Source organism: Neopelma chrysocephalum, unplaced genomic scaffold (genome assembly GCF_003984885.1).
Source record: "Neopelma chrysocephalum unplaced genomic scaffold, ASM398488v2 Primary Assembly neopelma1_96873, whole genome shotgun sequence".
Lineage (NCBI taxonomy): Eukaryota > Metazoa > Chordata > Aves > Passeriformes > Pipridae > Neopelma > Neopelma chrysocephalum.
Genome location: NW_020925516.1, coordinates 474,364 through 496,713, shown reverse-complemented (window position 1 = coordinate 496,713; position 22,350 = coordinate 474,364).

Below are 22,350 nucleotides of genomic sequence, written 5' to 3'. Positions count from 1 at the left end.
TGCTGATCCTCATGAAGTGAGATGATCATTTTAAGGAACTTGGGGGGACAACCTAAACGTTCCAAAATCTGCCAAAGACCTTTTCTGCTCACAGTATCGAAAGCCTTGGTGAGGTCGACAAAGGTTACATAGAGACCTTTGTTCTGTTCCCTACACTTCTCTTGCAGTTGTCTGAGAACAAATATCATGTCTGTGGTGCTCCTGTTGGCTCTGAAGCCACACTGACTTTCAGGTAGAATTTCTTCTGCTATAGCGGGTATTAGTCTGTTCAGGAGTATTCTTGCTAAGATTTTGCCAGCAATGGAGAGCAGAGTAATACCACGGTAATTTGAGCAGTCTGATTTAGTACCTTTCTTCTTATACAAGGTGATGATGACTGCATCTCGAAGGTCTGAAGGTAGTTCGCCTAGTTCCCAACAGCGCACCACAAGCTCATGAAATTTAGCATGGAGTGCAAGGCCCCCATGTTTCCAGACTTCAGGTGGGATTCCATCCACCCCAGCTGCCTTGCCGATTTTCACCTGCTGTATGGCCTTGAGGGCCATATATATTTAGTTACACCACCTGGAATAGCAGGAATAAACTCACACATGGCATCCCAGACTTCAGCATAGCTCAGTCCCTCTTTCCTCTGCTTGTCTGAGACCTGTGTGAGACCCCACCTGCAGAGCTGCCTCCAGTCCTGGAGTCCTCAGCACAGGAATGATGGGAACCTCCTGGAGAGGGTCCAGAGGAGGCAGGAGCTGGAGGGGGCTGGAGCTCCTCTGCTCTGGAGCCAGGCTGGGAGAGCTGGAGGTGTTCACCTGGAGAAGGCTCTGGAGTGACTTTAGAGCCCCTTCCAGTGCCTAAAGGGGCTCCAGGAGAGCTGGAGAGGGATTTGGGACAAGGGCCTGGAGGGACAGGACAAGGCTAGAGGGCAGGGTTAGATGGGATATTGGGAAGAAATTGTGCCCTGTGAGGGTGGGGAGGCCCTGGCACAGGTTGCCCAGAGAAGCTGTGGCTGCCCCTGGATCCCTGGAAGTGTCCAAGGCCAGGTTGGACGGGGCTTGGAGCAACCTGGGCTGGTGGAAGGTGTCCCTGCCCATGGCAGGGGGTGGGATAGGATGAGCTTTGAGGTCCCTTCCAACGCAAACCATTCTGGGATTCCATTTCTCAGACTTCCACTCCCCACGAGTGACCAGCCAATGCCCAGGCAGGGGCTCTGCCACCACCACTCACATGGCACTGGGATTTTTTCCAGTTTTCTTCAGTTCCTGCTTGTGGCTAAGGCAGCAGCCAGCAGAGATGTCCCCTCCTGTTCCCCCACACCACTTCAGGGTGGCTGGGCGTCTGTGTGCACCCCAGCATTTTCAGAGACATGAGAAACTAGCCCTAAAAGCCCTCGGCTACTGCTGGGAGTGCAGCAGAAGGCAGGTTTTGAATATAGGTGGGAGTTCTCTGGGCCTGAAATGCTCAGGGCAGACTCCTCTAGTGGAAGGTGCCCCTGCCCGTGGCTGTGAGGTTACTAAATGAGCTCTAAGGTCCCTTCCAACCCAAACCATTCCATGATTCTATGATATGATTCCATGAGCATGGCTCATGACATGTCAGGAAGAGGAAAACCTGGGTCCAAAGTGATGCATCTTAAGCCCAGGAGTGAAATCTCCCAGTCAGGGCCTTGCAGGATGGTACCCACCCAGTACCCCCCTGTGGTGGCACAGTGGCATGAGCGTGGCTTTATTTCCCAACCAGTGCAACTAATTCAACCCATCACACACAGGACTTGGTGTCATCACCGGGACCTCACAGGAAGCTGCCCTTAACACTGTCCAGCTCATTGGAGCACCTCCTGGGAACCCCAGCAGCCTCCAGCTGAGCCTCAGAAGGCATCCAACAGACCTGATTCTGCCACTCCCCCTTATCATGACCTGCGGAGGTCAATAAACTAATCAATCCCAGGTGGAGGCGAGAAACTGGAATGCCTTATTGGACTTACAAGTTCATATTTAAAGGGTTTATGGTTTACATATTCAACAGGGGGTTTACATATTCATTGGGGGGCAGAACTATTACAGTTTATTACAAACAGGGGATTTCAGGGGATGACATAAGGGAAAAACCCAGATTAATAAATTTTGGGGTCTTAACAATTACCTCATGGGGAAAAAACCATTTTATCTTAGGGGATTTTACAGGGGGGAACAGGTATTCGGGTCTACAGAATGCGAGGATTTAGGGAACACAAATAGTCTTCTGCACAGGTCTGATGAGATCAGGGCACAGACTCTCTGGCTTGGGCAGGGCATGTGATAACATCATGAGAGAAGTCTCTTCATATCCTGCCACAGGGATGAGGTTAGTGAAGAGGGGTTTTCCCAGCTTCTGTAGCCCATGGCTTTCTGCAGAGAGCACTCAAACCTCTCTCTGCAGAGATTGTTGGAATCCAACAATGACCCAGCTGGGTTGTCCCAAGGAGGAACAGTCACCATTTCAGACCAGTGACACTGCACTCTTCTCTTTCTTTCCCAACCAGCAGCAGGGAGACAGTGGAGTTCTGGCTCACCCAGCTGCTGGCTTTCAGCTGCAGCCCCTTCACTGTTTCATGTGCTATGTGACATTCCCAAATAGTTTTTCACCCAAGGAGGGGCCTATCGTAGGAATTGCCTGTTTTCAGCATCTGCTCTGGACACAATCAGCTTGTTCAGGTTAAACACCAGTACCCAGGGCCATGCAGAGGGAAGCTCTCCCTTGGAAAGGGGGATACATGGCAGGGATAACCAGTGGCGAATGAGTCGTTATGTGTGGGTATCACTGTCCGGGAGAAAGCAGCAGAACACACAAGCTGATTAATGGCCTGGATTCCCAAGGTTCTAATATGTTGAATTCCAGAATGTGCTGTGGCAGGTACCCCAGGGCAGGGACCGAGGGTGCTCCACAGGTCCTAGGCCTGTGCAGAGAGGAGCAGCCCAGATTTGAGGAGTGGGTGGAACGTGGAAAGTCAGTGTCAGAGCAACCTCAGCATTGTTTCTAAAAATCGCCCCCAAATTAATAGTTGTCTGTAGCTAGAAAGTGATGCAATGCTTTTAACTTTTTCTTGCTAAAATATAATTTTGTGACAGACCCATTAAAAACCCCATTTAGCAAGAACATGACGGCAGAAAACAATCCTTTTTGAATAGTATCCTCAGGTAGAGGAGAAATGCTGCAAACACTGCACTGTGAGCATTCCGTATGCATTACTGCATCTGGGACTGCACCCTCAGCATTGCCTCGTTCAGAGACAGCATATCAGACAATAACAAGAGCTAAATGAGGATAAATTACATCTAGAAACACAGTGTTTACAAGGGCTGGTAATTCACTCGCAGCATCAAATGACTTTTAAAGCAAGAATCTGCTTTTTGTGGGCTTAGCTGGTGTGAATGAAGGAGTCTCCATTCGAATGCAGATGTGATTTACCTGGGAAGGGTTTAGATACCCTCAAAGATGGGAGATAGGCAGATGGATGGATGGATGGATGGATGGACAGACAGGCAGATACACAGGCAGAAAGATACCCAATATAACATCTGTCTTTCTTTTAAATGATGGTCTTTGCAGAGGAATTGTACAGAACTGACATACAAAAATACAGAACTATATTCAGCAGTTTAATTAAGTAAATGGGCCAATTACAAATGAGAAAAAATTCCAGACAGGGTTGTCCTGGAGAAAGCTGCTCCAACAGAATGAAGCATTTGCAGAAGACACAAACACAGCTTTTTTCTTTCATTCAAATTAAAAATTACTCTAAAGGCCCCAAACTGCTCCACTTGCAACTCAGCACAAAAAGTGGCCTCATCCCAACCAGGAGAGAGTCAGACATCTTTCTGGCAATTGCCAACAGAAAAACCCCTCCCATTAAAGGAGCAGCAAGTTCTCAGCAGATCAGAGATAACTGCAGAAACCAACATGCATCTCTTGCAGCCTCAAAACTGATTATCAGTCAGTGACATCTGTGAATCACTAACATATGGAGTCGAGGTACTTCATCAGAATTTGAGAGATTATCGAGGAAATAATTTGAATGTTTTAGAAATCTTGCAAAAAAGTCCACAGAAGCAAGATGTTTAGATGGAAGCTGTTACAGTGCCGGGATGACCCTTTCCAAGCAGATTTACTTAGAACAAAGTTTTAAGTTGAGATTAGGAAGAATTTGTAAAGATGGGTAGGGAGGTAAAAGAAAGAGGGAGAGTTGCTCCCACACGGCTGCTAAAGGACGTGGTGGATGATGGGATGAACAGAAAACCCAGAGGCACTTGGGCAGTGCCAACTGTACCCCTAACAGGGAGATCAGCATATTGACCCCATGGGGCTGTGGCCAGGCAATATCTTCATAGAATCAGAGAATCCAGGATGGTTTGGGTGGGAAGGGACCTTAAAGCTGATTTCATCCTTCCCTGCCATGGGCAGGGACACCTTCCACCAGCCCAGGTTGCTCCAAGCCCCGTCCAACCTGGCCTTGGACACTTGCAGGGATCCAGGGGCAGCCACAGCTTCTCTGGGCAACCTGTGCCAGGGCCTCCCCACCCTGACAGTAAATCTTCATCACTGTCCTCATCTTGAGGCAGATGTTTTGTCCCCGTTGTTGCTGGTCTGACTCAGTGCCCACAGCTCCTGGGTGGTGCCACCCTGAGGTGCTCACACAGAGCTGCTCCTCAGAGGCCCTGCTCTGAAATTGGGTGGTGCGTGCACCAGCCCGCCCACAGCTCATTCCAAGCTTGCATGTCAGCTGGCAAAGTACCACGACAGGACAGCGCATCAAGACCTTGCTCTAATTTTATCCCATGGTTATGCCAACTATGTAAAACAACTCTGGCTGGAAAGCATATGGTGCAGTATAAAAATCTCCATAGAATGAATTACAGCAACTTCACACAGAAGATGCAGAAGATTTTAGAAAAACATTTCAGCAGATTTTAATATAAAATATCTTTGTCAAGCCCCTTATTGGCTGGTACAGCAGGATTTCAAAGTGGCAGTTACTTATTTTGATTTTATACACACACGTATCCATGTGCATCCCACAGGCTGATGTCTCTGAGAGTCCCTGGGCTGAGTTCCTCTGTTGTGGTGGCACTGTGCTGCATGTCTTAATAAAAGTGCCACAGCTGGACCTCAGATTGTGTGATATGACCTCATTATCGATTTCCATGTAATGGGATGCTCAATAACTTTGCCTGTGTCCAATCAGATCGATGAGGACAGTGTATGGATGCCCAGCACAACGTTTGCATTATGAGCCTCATTCGCTGGAGCAGATGATGATCAGCAGAACTGAACTTCAGTCAAAACCACATCAATTAATTATTGCTTTGTAGCTTCTGTCCTTTTTGTCATTTCAGCTGTTTGGCAGATGAACTTTATCCCCTCCCAGCTCTCAGGCTGTGGCTGATTGCCCAGGCAAGTGTATCAGGTAGATAGACTGGATCAGATTAGACTCTACAGCTCTGTACAAACGGCAAGTTCTTTGTCTAGGCCACTAATAGCAAGTTAATAAAAAGTGAAAGAATTGTCAGCACTTGCTTATTGATAGTCCCAGATGAAAACAACATGACTTGTTTAAGAAGCCATATTAAGGTTGTTAAAGACACAAGAATTACTCATGGCAAATTTGGCTTAATCGGGGTTTGTGTCAGGCTCTTGTGAAGAAATAAACATAAATGCAAAACATCAAAGAAAGGACTTAAAACTGAAATGTTAGAAAGCAAAGTGTATATACAAAGTGCTGAAGTCTGTATGAGAAAGAGTAATTCCTTGTGACGTCTACCCACCAACAAGCATGGCTCTGTGTGGTGTGTGGGGCAGGGGTGCCCATGGAGGGGCTCAGTAACCATCTCCCAGCTCTGCAGGGGGGCTGCTTGCCCCAGATTTGGCCACTGCTGCAGGCTGAGAGGTGGGTTCACACAGAGCTGCTTGGACCTCACTGTTCTCCAAATGTTTCAGGAAGTTGGATGGTCCATCACAGACATTCCAGCCGCAGGTGAGGTCCATCCCAGCACCATCAACTGCAACTGAAGGGCCATAGGGAGACCCCATCCCATGGGCATGAATCATGGAATCATGAAAGTTGGGAAAGACCTCCAAGGTCATCAAGTCCAACCTTTGACCCATCCCCACTTTGTCAACTCAACCAGAGCACTGAGTGCCACGTCCAGTTGTTTCTTGAACTCTTCAGGGATTGTGACTCCAACATCTCTCTGGGCAGCCCCTTCCAATGCCTGACAACCTTTTCCATGAAGGAATTTTCCCCAATATCCAACCTAAACCTCCCATGGCACAGCTTGAGGCTGTTTCCTCGTGTCCTGTCCCTTGTTCCCTGGGAGCAGAGCCCGACCCCCACCTGGCTCCATTCTCCTGTCAGGGAGTTGCAGAGCCAGAAGGTCCCCCCTGAGCCTCCTTTTCTCCAGGCAACAGTTGAGGGGAAGCTTGTGAGCAGAGATGTGAGACTGGGCATCACTCCTGTCTGCAGGAATGAAGCAGGTGCAACAGTCACCAGGACCTTGATTTTAGAGGGGTTCAGCATGGTCTAAGCAGGTCTGAAGCCAAACAGCCCAGAGAGCATGGTCCACCCCTCCTGGTCTCCCAGCAGCCTGCCTGTCTCACTCTCTGCTTCAGCACACCCAGTTCAAAACAAATGCTCCAGTACTCGGATATAGAATTCACATCCAGAGCATCAGGGTCGTTTTCCCCACCCAGGGCTGGAAATGGCAGCACATCCTCCTCTCAGTGACCAGCACAGTGGGAAATCCAAACCCTCCACACACCAGCAGCAGACTGAAAGAAATCTGCCTGAGGAAACACGCAAGTCTGAATGAAGGACGGGTTTGAGGGTGCAGCAACCTGTTCATAGAAAATTCAGAGGGGAAGAAAGGCAGCATGGCCTGAATTAATTATTTCTTGCAGCTGATTCACTTGTCTCTAATTATAGTTGAGCTTCTAAACACAAATGTCAATTAAAATGTTATAGTTCTTCTGCAGCTGTCATTCATGTGCTGGTGAAGAGATCAAGGCCAGAGCTATTAAAAGCCTTGGGAGTGAAACAAAGTGAAAGAAAGTCCTTGATGGAGTGCGATTGTCGAGGAGTCTGCCCTGAGCATTTCAGGCCCAGAGAACTCCCACCTATATTCAAAACCTGCCTTCTGCTGCACTCCCAGCAGTAGCCGAGGGCTTTTAGGGCTAGTTTCTCATGTCTCTGAAAATGCTGGGGTGCACACAGACACCCAGCCACCCTGAAGTGGTGTGGGGGAACAGGAGGGGACATCTCTGCTGGCTGCTGCCTTAGCCACAAGCAGGAACTGAAGAAAACTGGAAAAAATCCCAGTGCCATGTGAGTGGTGGTGGCAGAGCCCCTGCCTGGGCATTGGCTGGTCACTCGTGGGGAGTGGAAGTCTGAGAAATGGAATCCCAGAATGGTTTGCGTTGGAAGGGACCTCAAAGCTCATCCTATCCATGGGCAGGGACACCTTCCACTAGCCCAGGATGCTCCAAGCCCCGTCCAACCTGGCCTTGGACACTTGCAGGGATCCAGGGGCAGCCACAGCTTCTCTGGGCAACCTGTGCCAGGGCCTCACCCCCCTCACGGGGAACAATTCCTTCCCAATATCCCACCTATCCCTGCCCTCTGGCAGTGGGAAAGCATTCCACCTTGTCCCGTCTCTCCAGGCCCTTGTCCCAAGTCCCTCTCCAGCTCTCTTGGAGCCCCTTTAGGCACTGGAAGGGGCTCTAAGGTCACTCCAGAACCTTCTCTTCTCCAGGACGAATAATCCCAATTCTCTCTGCTTTAGGAGTTTATCTTGTTTTACCTCTATGAAAACGTGTTGGATTAGTTAATGTGTTTTGGGTCAGCATTTTGAGACTTTTAGACAAGAAGTCCTTGCACTGGAAAGCTCCTCAGGGTCTGCTTGCCCTACAGAGTTTGCCTTGAATAGAGTCATGTCTGGCCAGTCCCACTCTCAAAGTGGAGGAGCAGCAGCCTCATGTCACCTCTTGACTCACCCAGGATGAAGGTACACACATTTTCAGGGCATTCCCTGGAAGTTTTGAAGGTAAGACAAAAAGAAAGGAGCTTTCAGAGAGAAAACATGACAGCAAGAAGCTGCCTTGGCTTTTGAGTCAAGGGAATTGTCCTTGCAGCTTTGTGCCTTATGTTCATATGCCCCAACAAGGTCAGAGCTCCCTCAGCAGGAGTTCCTGGGCTTCAGTGACCATCACACACCTTTCCATCACAGATCTTCCTGTGTGGCTGCCCCAGTGTCCTCATGCAGCACTTGTGTCTGCATGGTCTGACAGGACAGAAGGGTCACCCATCACCCCACAGGGCTGCTGGGTCGTGATCAGGTTCCCTCCCCTAGAGCTTGGACCTTTGAGTTGTTGAGGACTGTTCTTTGCTTCTTCCTAAGCATCCTCTCAGCTCACACCACGGAGCTGCCACACAGCCAGCTCCATCCTTTGAGGTTGTAGGAGGCCCCTTGTTTCTTCCAGCAGTGTTCCCCCACCACTGTGAGCTGCCAGCTGTGTGCTCCAGGCAGCAGTGCCATTGCCTCTCTGGGTTGGGATGTCTGGGATATGTCCTGAGGTGGGTGAGAAGCCCGGGAGGAGGAAGACTCCAGGAGGAAGAGGACACCGGGAAGAAGGGCAGCTCCTTGCCTAGGGCTTCATCCCTCCAGAGGGAGCCCCTTTGCAGATGGGGGTGGCCATGGTACCCTCAGCACTGTCCCAGCAGGATGCTGGGCAGGCCAGTGACACTGACTTGTTTGCAACCAGCTATTCTTCAATCCATCTTTCTGGAAAGTGCCCAGTGGGAAAGGCCCTGGGGGTGCTGGTGGCAGTGGCTGGACACGAGCCCGGGTGTGCCCAGGGGGGCAGGAGGCCAATGGCCCCTGAGCTGTGCCAGCCCTGCTGTGTCACAGACCCAGGGCAGGGACTGACCCTGTGCTGGCACTGCTGGGGCACCTCCAGCCCTGGGGGCACTTCTGGGCCCCTCAGACAAGAGACACTGAGGGGCTGGAGCGTGTGCAGGGAAGGGAACGGAGCTGGGAAGGGGCTGGAGCAGCAGGAGCAGCTGAGGGAGCTGGGGGGGCTCAGCCTGGAGCAAAGGAGGCTCAGGGGGGACCTTCTGGCTCTGCAACCCCCTGACAGGAGGGGGGAGCCGGGGGGGGTCGGGCTCTGCTCCCAGGGAACAAGGGACAGGAGGAGAGGGAACGGCCTCCAGCTGTGCCAGGGGAGGTTTAGGTTGGATATTGGGACAATTCTTCCATGGAAAGAGTTGTCAGGCATTGGAAGAGGCTGCCCAGGGAGATGTTGGAGCCACCTTCCCTGAAGTGTCAAAGGAACAACTGGAAGTGGCACTCAGTGCTCTGGGCTGGGTGACAAGGGGGTGATTGGTTAAAAATTGGACTTCATAATCTTAGAGGTCTTTTCCAACCTTAATAATTCCATGAGTCTGTGATCTTTGCTGTCTGAGCACCAGCTCCTGGGTACCAGCAGCACCTGGATCAGCTCCCTCTCATTGAAGCCCCGATGGCACATCCCTGTAGGCAGCAGAGATCTCTTCAGGTAGGTGGGCAGGTATTGTGCACAGCCCAAAGTAGCATCTCTGCTTATTCCATTCCTTAAACTTTCCCTCAGCCAAATGTGTTCAGACACCTTGGGTTAGACATGAGCCACTCAGAGAAGGCTCCTGGAGCACATTATTAATCTGCTGTCTCCTGTTCAGCATGCTCAGTACCATCTCAGCTGTTAACTCTGCAGCTCATGAGCATTTGGAGTTTACAGTTATTTTATTTTCTGAGGACAGATGGCAGACAGCCCTGTAGTAGAGGAGCAGATGGCTGTGCACCTATGAGCAAACCAAAACAAAAAACAAAACCAAAAAAACTGCTTGTTTAAGCTGAAAAGTAAGTGGGCTCTGCTCCTGAACCACCCCACACACACCCAGCCACGTCCATGTGACTCATCCCCCACACATGAATGAGGGCAGGATGGAACCCTCGAGGTTTAATAAAGCATCAGGCACAGAAAGAAACAACAATTTTGCCACTTAAGATGTGATCTGAGTGTGAGAAAGCCATGGCACAGGGTGAGAACAGCTAACACTGGCTCAGGACAGTGGTGGGTGATCTCCCTCCTTTCTCATCAAGGAAAAGCAACCCAAGTCCTCCTGCCCAGGAGGGACATCTCAGTATGGAGGGAACACTCCTGAGGGATCCCAGGAGGGGGTCAGCACATGGAAAAGGGCACAGTGGCAGCTCCTACCCTCAGTGAGGCCTTATTATGTGACACGGGCAGGACTTCTAACAAAACAGGTCCCTTCTGAACCCCCCTTTTGAATGATGCCTCCTTGTGCATGAAGGCACCCATAGCTCTGGGAGGACCAATCCTCAGGGTTCCATGTCACCCACACTGGAGACCAATCTGTAAGTGAAAGGCTGAAGGAAACAAACTGAGAACACTCACTGAGGACAAATATCTGCTCCTCATTACACAAGATAAACAAGGCTGTCCAGTTAGATGTTGTGAGGTTCCCCATATTATCTAGTAAATCGAATGACCCACATTTAAGCCTTCTTGCTGGATGCAAAGTGTACTAAACAATCCAGAAGGTGAAATTCTGTAAGTCGGGGGAAGCAGGACCTTGAGAAATTCAAGCAGAGCTTTTTGCAAAGTCTTCCCACAGAAAAGAAAACAGTGCTGACTAAATACTTACACACTTCCGTGTCCCACAGAATTAAGTGGCCACAAACCTCTGGATTTTGATCAGACATCATGTTCCTCCAAGAAGTATTAACTTCCAATATTTGAAGCCTCTTAAAAAAAGAGCAAGAAGGTCAAACCCACAAGAGAGATGTCCCCCTTGATCACCAACAAATTAAACATCAGAGCTCTCAAGACAATATTAGGAAACCCATATGTTGAGGCATTGTGGATTATTTTTTCCCCAAACAATTTCTCTTTATCCACACTGAATGTTTGTTTTCCCTCTTGGCTTTCATTTTATAATTAGTCTCTCTGGACAGAAAGTGAATCTTTCATTGACTTCCTTACAGAGAAGTAATTGTTAGCAAACCTTGTCCTTCTGGGAGGTTATAATGCCAGGCTACATCCTGCACTCTGTGAAATTCCCAGAAATTCTTCTGAGGGATGCTGCCTCAGTTTTGCAGCAGACATCCAGGCACAGGGAAATGCCCACGGTGTCAAACAGCTGCCAACTTTGACAGCTCCTGGCAGGAGCTGCTGAGTGGCAGAGCCCAGCTGTGTTCTCCATCAGTGATCCATGCCCAGAGGAGCAGGAGTGCAGCTCATGCTGCTGGATTCAGTGTCTTACACTGGCTACTGGTTACATGTCTTTTCTATTTTCCTAAAGAAAAGAGGTAAAATAGACTAATGGACTGGAATTTCTCCCTTTGAAACATGATCGGAAAGTGGATGAAATAACAGCATTTAAATCATGGAGTCACAGAATCATTAAGGTTGGAAAAGACCTTAAGTCCAAAGACCATCAAGTCCAACTGTCAACCCAGCACCACCGTGTTCACCACTAAACCATGTCCCCAAGTGCCTCATCCACATGTTTTATGAACACTTCCAGGGATGGTGACTCTACCACTGCCCTGGGCAGCCTGTGCCCATGCTTTATAACCTTTTCTGGGAAAAAGATTTCCCTAATATCCAATCTAAACCTCCCCTGGTGCAACTCAAGGCCATTTCCTCTCATCCTGTTGCTTCTTACCTGGGAGAAGAGACTGATTCAGAACCAAAAAGGAATTTGTCCCTGTGCTTCATCAGCTCAGGAGGAGGGGCCCAGAGAGTTGCCGTTGGCAGCACAAGGTCCAGTTGGAGGTAAATCACTAAAGGTAAATCACCTGGCCATTACTGGGGCCAATTCTGTTTAATAACTTGATGAACAACCTGGGACAGAGCACACCATCAGCCAGTCTGTGCTGTGATGGGAGCAGCGGCTGATACACCAGATGGTTGTGGAGATGGTTGTGGTCCATGCAGAGGGACCTCAAAAGCCTGGAGGATTGAGAAGAGAGAAATCTCATGAAGGAATCTCAAGGGGAAATGCAAAAGCCTGCACCTGGAGAGGAGTAACCCCAGGCAGCAGAACAGACTGGGATCTGGCCAGAGAAGGGCCGTGGGGTTCTGGTGCATCCCAGGCTGACCAGGAGCTGGCAGTGCACCCTTGCAGTTGTGGCCAGAATAGAGAGATTTCTCTGAACAATTTTTCCTGCTTTCTGTAGGCCTTGCTTGACATGACTTTAGAAGTTGTAAGCTGTAATGTTTATACTTATAGACTGTGTGAAAATATGTAATGTTTATACTTGTTAGCTGTGTGTCTAGTTATAAGGTTTGAGAACATAGTATGTTTATAGCAAGAAAGCCTTGAGAAAGTACAGATAAAGGTACACCTGCAGATTTCAGAAAGCCCCTAATTATGAAGGCCTCTACATGCCAAGTATGATTTCAGATCGCGTGGACAGAACATCAGGTCCAATGAACTAGAGACATGAGACAAGTGCACAGACTGAGCCATCCAATCACCTTGTTGTAAGCATGTGCCCCAAACAAACTAAACTGTATAAAAGTTAACTTATTTAAATAATAAATTGGGCATTTTGCCTGATCACATTGATCGTTTGCATGTGTTCCTGAGCCTCTCCACCCACATGCAGTGCTGAGGGCCAACAGTGTCTTAGGTAGAGCATTGCCAGCAGTTCAGGGGAGGTGATCCTTTCCCTCTGCTTACTCTGGGAAGGCCACATTGGGAGTTCTGGGTCCAGTTCTGTGCTCCACAGAACAAGAAAAATATGGACTTAATGGAACGAGTCCAGCAGAAGTCCATTAAGATGATTAAGGGATTTTTTTTTCTCCTGTGAAGGAGGTCAAGCACAGGTTGCCCAGACACATTGTGGGCTCTCCCAGCTTGTAGATATGCAGAAGTTGACTGGACATGGTCCTGGGCAACCCGCTTAGGTGAACCTACTTTAGCAGGGCTTGGACTAGGTGACCTCCAGATGTGCCTTCAGCCCAAGAGTTTCTGTGATTCCTTTGGGCTTCCTCCTTCTGGAGTAGATTTGGCCACTAAGGATCCTGAGCTCCTCCTGCCTTGTACAAGAATAAGTCTGTGAAATTTGAGAAGCCAGACTTAGAAGAAACACTGTTGGGTTATGGCAGAGGCTGTTAGAAATAATAGCCTGCCTGATTCCATTAGGCAATTTGTTATTTTGGGAAGGGAGTATAAAACATCATAAAATAAGAAAACGTTTGATCATCAAAGAACTCTTCGAAAGGACGTGAACTTACTTGCACTGAGAAAAACTCATTTTTAGCCTGGGTTCATGAAGAACAAAGACTGACAGGATCACACTGTCTCGTCTGCCCACCTGTCTGCCAGCCCCTTTGCCTGCATGAACTCCAGTCACGTTGGGAAGAGGGGGAAAGTCTTAGAGGCAGGAGACGTCATGAAAACCTGCACTGAGGAAGAGAAATCCATGTTGTTGGTGTCTTCTCTGTGGGAAGGCAGGGACAGCTCAACCCTGACCTGCTCAAAGCCAGCAGGTAATCAACACAGGCCCAGATGGGCCACGGTCATTGCAGCACCAACCTCTGCCCTCTGTGAGCAGGGACAGGACCCAGGGAATGGCTGGAGCTGTGCCAGGGCAGGGTCAGGTTGGATCTCAGGCAAAGGTTCTTCCCCCAGAGGCTGTTTGGGCACTGACCAGGCTCCCCAGGGCAGTGGGCACAGCCCCAAGGCTGCCAGAGCTCCAGGAGGGTTTGGACAACGCTCTCAGGGACAGGGTGGGTTTGTTGGGGTGTCTGTGCAGGGTCAGGGGTTGGACTCGATCCTTGTGGGTCCCTTCTGACTCAGGAGATTCTGTGATTCTTGTGATGGGGTGGTAGAAGTGTTTTAAGATGCGCCCAAGAGAAATAAGCAGGAGTTTAGGGTCCTCCAGGGCATTTAGGTGTGGTGAAGAGGAACTGGAAATACAGTCTCACAGAATATTCTCACAGAATCATTGGAAAAGACCTCTAAGATCATCAAGTCCAACCTTCCAGTCCAAGACCTCCAAGATCATCAAGTCCAACTAGAAGCACAGAAGAACTTCACGGATGTGCTTCACCTGCTAATTTAATGTGGCCTGTTTGGTCAGGATGCCCCCAGTCCCATCAGAGACACGTCACTGCTGTGGCAGTGCTCACAGCCAGACACTGCAAGAAAAGACAGACACTGCCTGCAGAAGCAGCTCAAGGTGTAAGCAGAGGTGCCAACAGGCACTTCTGACTTTGCTCCACCAGTTCTGGGACCGGGAGCCAACTGGGGAGCACTGAGGGAAGGAAGGAGCTGACCCAGCTCCAGGGTGGATCCAAGCTCCCCCTTCCAGTCCCACACATGCTGACAACATGGGATGGAGAGCAGAGAGACAGAGGCTGAGCAGCACAAGATTTGTGGGGGGGTCTGGTGGGTCAGTTCATTGCACCAGTCTGGAGAGGGTCAAGGACTAAAGTCTGTGACCAGATGCTTTTTCTTGTTCAATAACAGGAAAATGTTTCACCTCCTTAATTTTGCCTCTCCTGCCCTCCTGTGAGGGGGTGAATGCTCCTTTCTCATCTGAGCTGTGCTGCCCCTGCACTGAAGGGTGGGACCTCTCACCTCCCAAACGCAGGGCACACCCCAGCTCCAGGCAGGGGCTTTAACAATCAAACTCTCTGAATCAATTCACTGTAGTCCCCAGTGTGTTTAAAAACTGAACTGGCCAAAATTTCACATTGGGGAAAAAAATCCTACAATTGTGATAAAAGAAAAAATATATTACAAAGAAGTGGACAGGATAGAACTTAAATCAATCAAAACGTCCACATGTGGATCTTTAGTTAAAATCATCCTGGATCTGAGAAGTATGTGAGAACTGGGAGAAGTGTGAGGTTAAAATGAGTCCCTATGGTTTTTTGGGTTGGGTTTTTTTTTTGCTCTTCTTTGAAAGAGGTTTTTGGCATCAAGGGATACAAACTTTCCTGCTGTGGAAATCCAGCCAGCTTGAAATTTTGGGTGTGATTTCATTTCTTTTGCCATTTAAAAAATTACCCATTTTTGTCTCAGGATCCTTTTACCTCCTTTCTGAACATGGAATATATTATGCAATAATAGTATTTTGTTCTGAGGGTTAGTTATTTATTTGCATGGGGAATGGATGGCATAATGAGAAAATGCATAATGCAAATGCTCTTTAAAATGTGAATGAATCAATGGATTGTTAATATCTGTAATTTTAATACTACTACATGGAGATGTTTAAAACTTGGGCTGAATTTAGTGCTGGATCTGTGGGGTTTTACACTCCGCATTGTATTAGTTTTAAAAATAGCACATATTTGGTTTAGAAAGAAAGAAATCAAATAAAATGGCTTTCACTGACCAATTAGAACTGAAAGAATAAACTTTTCTCCACATCATTTTGCTCAGGACTAATTTCCACATCCTTTCATGTAGGAGAAAAAAAAAAGTTTACCAATATAGAGTCCCTCTGCTTCCCTTTTCAGCACAAATAAAAGGGCAGGAGCAAAACGTTGCACATTAAACATCAGAACTTAAATCTATTTATAGGTAGCTTCTAATCCCTCCTTGTCTTCATCTCGTTGGATCTTCCTCATGTTCCCCCTCACATTTTTCCTCCGACAGTACTTCCAAATCCCTCCATAGCCATGACCCTTCCCAAACCCCATCCATGCAGCAACCCAGCCCAGTCATGGCAGAGGATAAAGAGAAAGAGCAATAAGCAAGTGCACAGTGCAGCCTTCTAATCCAGAACTGAACTTTCAGGTTCTGTCCTATCCACCAAATTCCTTGGAAATCAGTAAAACAGTTTTTAAAGGGTGGGGTTTTTTGGAGGGAGTGGTGTCAAAGTGGGAGGGAGTGATAACTGAACCTACAGAGAAATAGGCAGATGAACAGTCTGGGAAAAGGCTGATCAAATAAATTCATGTCATTGGGAATCAGGCTGGAAAGGGAGGAAAAAAATAAACCCCAGGAGTTTAAATACTTAATAACAAAAGTTATAAAAAAATATTAAAGGATCGAAATTATACACTTGAATCTATATCAAAATTTTGAATTTAGAACTACTGCTGAAAAAGTAACTCATATTGGGCCAGGTGTTGGACTCCACGATCCTCGTGGGTCCTTCCAACTCAGGATATTCTGTGAATCTATGATGATAAAATAAAACAGTCTACTGGGGGATGGAGGGGGGGAGGCAATGGGGAAGGGGAGGAAAAAAGATGGTGCTGCACAAATGCTATTTTTCCAATAGGAAGCTTTTATAGCCAAAAAAAAGGTGATCTTTCTGTTTGAAATACAGAATATGGACCAGTCTGGACCTGGGACATTTCAATCTCAGTGGGATCCTGGAAAGGCACCAGTAGACTTGTATTTTGTTGTTAAATTCATTATTCTTACTACAGATCTCAGCTCTGGAGAGGGTTTGGAAGAGTCTGAGCTGTTCCTTCACCTGCAAGGAGTGAAGTTGATGGTGATGGAGGCCCAGGGCCCACACAATTCACACTGAGTGTGAATCAACACAGCTTTGACCCCGTCCTTGGGCTGCATCTCCACCACCAGCTGGCACAAAACCCGCTCCCAAATCACTGCTGCCCCTGTAATGCTGTCCAAGAGGAATCTCATTCATGTGCTCCTGGAGCACTCCAGAGTCCTCTCCAAGCAAGGGAAATTCAGTGATGGAAAGTCTGTTTTGAATGCTCATTTCTGAATTAGAATTCTACCATTGTGGCAGAGGAGCCCAGGGCAGCAGGAGTTTCAGAGGGGTCCCAAACACTTGCTGGTCTCAGCAGGCGATTCTGGCATGCTGACAGGTTATTCTCTTCTTTCTCTTGTCAGTCTGAAGAGCCAGCTGGGAAACTGGGAACTGCCCTTCAGTGAAAGGTCAGGGAATGAAACAGGAATTTTGACAGGCAGAAGCTGAGGAAGACACGCTTTCCACATGCTCAGGAGGCAGCAGAGCAGAGCCCTTTGCTTTACAGATCTAAGGAAAATGCGGAAAGGAGAATCTGTCAAAGGCTTCAACTCCAAAAAGGTAGAAATGCTTGGGTGCTCCTCTGGCTGTACATGATCCTTTGTGGCCACATTGGGAATCCGGTGGGAATAGCTGTTCTTTCATCAGCATGGGAAAAAAATTATTAAAAAAAATTGTAAATAAATAAAAATAAAGGAAAAAAAACCACCAAAACCCCAAACAAGCAAACAAAACAAACAAAAAAGCCCAATCACAAAGCACTTGAGGCAGGGATGGATAAGGAGCACAGGTCAGAACTAAGAATAGGAGCAGCTGCTGGGTGTGGATTTAAATAGTGGAAAGGTCTGAGGTAGTAAATCAGGTCACCTGCTGAGACCCTCCAGGTGGTCCAGACTTCAGACACATGAAGAAGCTTTTCATAGGCAGCCAGACAGCAAACTGTTTGGAAATGAGCGGGAACAGGGCTGCACAGGACAGAGCCCTGTAGATGAATGGAAGGAAGTGAGGAACCCGAGAGAGGAAAGATAAATGCATGAGAAACCTCTGAAGTATGTGCAGGAAATAATAAAATGCAAATTGCCCCTGTAAATAAAGGCGAGGACAGTTTGGGAAAAAACTCGTCCAACCCAGCAGACAGCCAAGAGGAGGGAGCAGCAGCCAAGCAGGGAAGGGGAGAGGCTGCGAGAACTGCAGGGCAGCAAATTAAAGTTTCACAGCCTGATCTGACTGCAGAGAAGGAGCACAAGTCCTCAGCCAGTCCTTGTGAGCTCTGGAGTGCCAAGGCAGCAGAGAGATGAGAGACAGCACTTGTACAACACTGCCAGGGGAGCAGCAAATAAACCCTTGGGAATTCCAGCAAGGGACAGGGAGGGACAGCTCAGCACAGCTCAGTGAGTACAGGGCCATTTGTAGTATCATGGTAAGAAAGCAGAGACCAGCAGAGCTCCTTCACCTGCTCAGAGCAGATCCAGAGCACTGAGGGCATTAAATGGATTTTTCTAAGAGGTTCTAATGGTTCAAAGCATCTCCTCCAAAAAGGCTGTGCTGGGAGGGCTCTGGGAGTGGCTCAGGCCACCCCAGTCAAGAGGTTTGAAGCAGGAGTCTAACCCGGGAGCTTGTCCAGAGGCAGCTCACCAGCAAGAGACCCACTGCCATGGGCAGAGCTGCCAAGAGGTCACTTCCATCCAGTCATTCACCCTAAATCTGCCAAAAGCTCATTCACTCTGCTGCTTCTTGCCAAGAGACCTCAGATGGATTTGATCCCCTGCCTGGTTCCTCTGCTTTGCTCCACTCGACTTCACCAAAGCCCACGTTACTGTGAAGGCTCCTCTTCACACCTCCACACTTAACTCAGACCTGAGAAGCTCAGGTGATACCTTTGGGGTGTAGCTGCTGTTCTTCTCAGTGAATTTTTAGCCTTCAGTGAGAACATCCCCAGCTGTAGCTCTGTTTTTCCATGGGCTGATTGAGAGACCTGGAAGAAGCACTGGGAATGGTCCTGTCCAAACTAACTGCTGACCCCATGCAGGTATGTTTTTCTCTCAAGAGCCTGTTACCAGATGTATACCCCTAAAAGTGTGGTGGGGCCCTGTCTCTTCTCCCTGGTAACAAGTCACAGGACAAAAGGAAATGGCCTCAAATTGCACCAGGGGAGGTTTAGATTGGATATAAGGGAAAAAATCTGCCCGGAAACGGTTGGCAAGTATTGGCACAGGCTGCCCAGGGCAGTGGTGGAGTCACCATCCCTGGAAGTGTTCAAAAGCTGGGTGGATGTGCCACTTGGGAACATGGTTTAGAGGTGAACATGGTGGTGGTGCTGGGGTGATGGTTGGACTCGGTGCTCTTAGAGGGCTTTTCTAACCTTAACTATTCTCTGATTCTGTGAAAATACACAGGCTAATTTAGCAGATTATTAAACATCAAAGACTTCATGTGTTTCTTATCAAGTTAAACTCCAAACCCTGGCTCCCATGGTGTGCCCGGGTGCTGAGTCCTCAGTGCCCAGGCACCAGGTCAAAAAGAGGAATGTTCCTTCACTTAGATGGATTTCTTCAGGGTCAACCATCCAGGATCTACCCCACCTCTGGATGCTCCTGGACCTGTCATCAGTGGAACCAGGGCCACGTTTTGAGATACAACCCTCTGCCAACCTTTGCAGCCCAGCAATGTGCTGCTCTCCCTGCACAAACCTTGGATTTTAGGTTGCACCCTCTGTGCAAGGCACGTCCCTTGGGGCTCCTGCCCCCACAGCCTATCCAGCTTCCAGGAGCCTGCTCTAGCCCAGAGGAAGGGGACAGATACAGGGAACCAACCCCACAAACTGATTAAGTGAATTAAATGAAGTTTCAATTCCCACTAACCCCCCGCCCATCGGCCGGTGCACACACAGCTGTGCACACCAGCTCCCAGGAGGGGAGGCTTCCGTGAGCACTCACCACATGACTCCTCTTCAGCACCAGCACTGTTTATATCAAGCCAAATGCTCAGAGAGGACTTTCCTTCCCTGGCTTTGCAGCATCTGGTTGATCAGCGAAACACTTGTACGGCCAATGAGAGGAGCAGAGGACAGAGAAGATCTGTGCTGATTAACTGTCAGTGGAAGCAGAGACAGAGACAACAGCTGAAAGAGCGTAGATTTAGAGTGGGTATTGGGAAGAAATTCTTCCCTGTGAGGATGGGGAGGCCCTGGCACAGGTTTCCCAGAGAAGCTGTGGCTGCCCCTGGATCCCTGGAAGTGTCCAAGGCCAGGTTGGACGGGGCTTGGAGCAACCTGGGCTAGTGGGAGGTGTCCCTGGCCATGGCAGGAGGTGGAACTGGATGATCTTTAAGGTCCCTTCCAACCCAAACCATCCTGTGATTCTGTGATTCTGTGTACAGGTAGAGAGGTGCTCTCCAGGTTTCCTCTGCAGAAACAAGAAACCAGCCATGTAGTAAGTGCACAGAGCAAGATTTCCCCTCACCCTCAGGCTTCTCAGAGTTTGCTCAATGAGAGTCCTTGGAAGCAGGAGGCTTTGCTGACTCGCTGACCATGTGCCAAACATAGACCATGGTCAGACACTGCTGGACTTCACGCAGCTTCTGCCCCAGCGAGAGCAGGTTCCTGTGAGCAGAAGCTGCCACGACCACCCAGTGCAGCTTGGGGTCACTATCTGAGAGATGAAGACCAAGAGGACCAGTGGGCACCAAAGTGGAGGTTTGGTCACTAATTCATGGCTTCTGGGGACAGAAGGACCATTGTGTGGGATCCCCCAGGCTAAACCTGCACGGCGTGCTTGGCTGGGGTTGAGCCCTCAGCTTTGGGCCAGCCTGTGGCTGAGAGCCACAGTGTCCAAACCAGGCAGAGTCCATGCAGGACTCAGCTGGGGAACAAGAGCAGATGGAAAAAGAGAGACAATGTTCAGAAGCAGAGATGATTTAGGTGGAACAGCATCTCCCAGCCACACAGCCCTGAAGGCTCTGCCTTCAGTCAAAGCTTCCACACACTGTTCCAGGGTTCAGTCTGGTGGAGAATGGCACCCACTCACTTGGGCACCAGCTTTAGCTGGAAGGAAGTTTTTAAAGATTTGAGGAGCTTTCCACCTGCAACCAGTGTCTCCCCCTCTGAGAGCTCCTCTACATTTTGATTTTATTGACCGTTGCTTCTCAGCAATATCTTGCCCTTGTCCCAAAGACCGGAAAATCTTTACAGTGTTAGAGACCTTCTCCCACACAGGACCTGAAAGAACAGCATAAGCAGCACCCCAGGCTCCACTAAAAGACAGAGTAGGCAAAATGACCTTTAACCTCCCATCCTGTAAGGTTTCCCATGCCTTTGCAAATCTGTTCTCAACCCTTTCTTGTTCACAGCCTGAAAACCAGCCCTGGTTCGTGCGTGATGCTGCGTGTGCTGTTGATATGGGACCCCAATTTAGACACAGCTTTGAGGTGTCTCTGCCTTGCCTTTTTCCCCAAATGAGCTCCCCAAAGAAGATCAGTCAGTTCAAGAGACAGGTATTATTTATAACCTGCATTAACTTTACACAGAAAGAAAAATCAAAGTGACAGAATAGAATTAGATCAGATAGAATAGACATGAAAAGGCTCATTAACAGCTCTCCCCTGCCTACAGAGCCCTTGCAAGCAGGTCCCTGCTTCCCGCCTTCCTTTCTCTCAATTCAGTGGCTTTCTGAGTTGCAGCAGACTCTGCACAGTCCTGGGAAGTTTAATTCCTGGAATTTTTATCCCTGGGCAGTTCCGTTTCTGGCTCTCTGGAGGTCTGACTGTTTATCTCAACATCCTGCTACCCTTCTGTGGCTTCTTTATGCTCTTTCTCTTGCCTTACAGGTCAGAAACCTCTCTCCCCAATCTCAGGACAGGAGTGATTTCCTCCCTCCTACAGAGTCCATTTAACCATTTCAACCTCCCTCCAGAGCAGCAAAACGTGTAAGGAACAAGCCAACCAGGCAAACACTGTTGCTCAGAGAAGGAATAGCACAGTCCTGTTGCTACCCCATATTACCCCTTTTGTAGATGCCCTGGGGATGGGATTCATCCTATGGCACTATCCTGACACCAGACACTGTGATCTGGTGAGTGGCTCTGTTTTCCCTTACCACAGAATCAGAGAAACATTAGGGTTCGAAGAGACCTCTAAGACCATCAAGTCCAACCAAAATATTCCAGAAATTTAGAGACGACACAAAACTGGGAGGAGCTGCTGAGCCCCTGGAAGGCAGGGAGGGCCTGCAGAGAGACCTGGACAGGTTTGAGGGCTGGGAATCACCAACCATGGGAAGTTCAACAATGAAGGGCTGGATTCTGCCCCTGGGATGGGGCAACCCCAGATGGACAGACAGAGTGGGAATGAAAGACTGGAAAGCAGAGCCAGGAAAGGGCCCTGGGGGTCCTGGTGGTGCCAGTGTGTGATCTGTGTTCCAAGGTCATGTGCATCAAAGCTCACTGGGTCACTCTGATCCTTTTTGTGGGTTTCCTAAATGAGTTCTTGGCCCAACTACTGCTCAGGCCTTTTCCTCCTTTGGAATCTGTACCAAACTGCTGCTGGGTGGGACATGGGGGCTGAGTGCACCCTCACAGCAGGACACATCTGTCCTGCAGCTTTCAGAAGTGCACAAGGGCACTAGTTAACCTGGCATCCTTGTGGGGTAGAGCTTCAGCAGCTGGCCCTGAGTCAGCAGTGCCCTGGCAGCCAGGAGGGACATCCCTGTCCTGGGGCATCAGGGAGGGGATTGTCCCGCTCTGCTCTGCCCTGGGGCGGCCTCACCTCAACATTGGGGCAGTTTGGGGGGACACAATGGAAGGA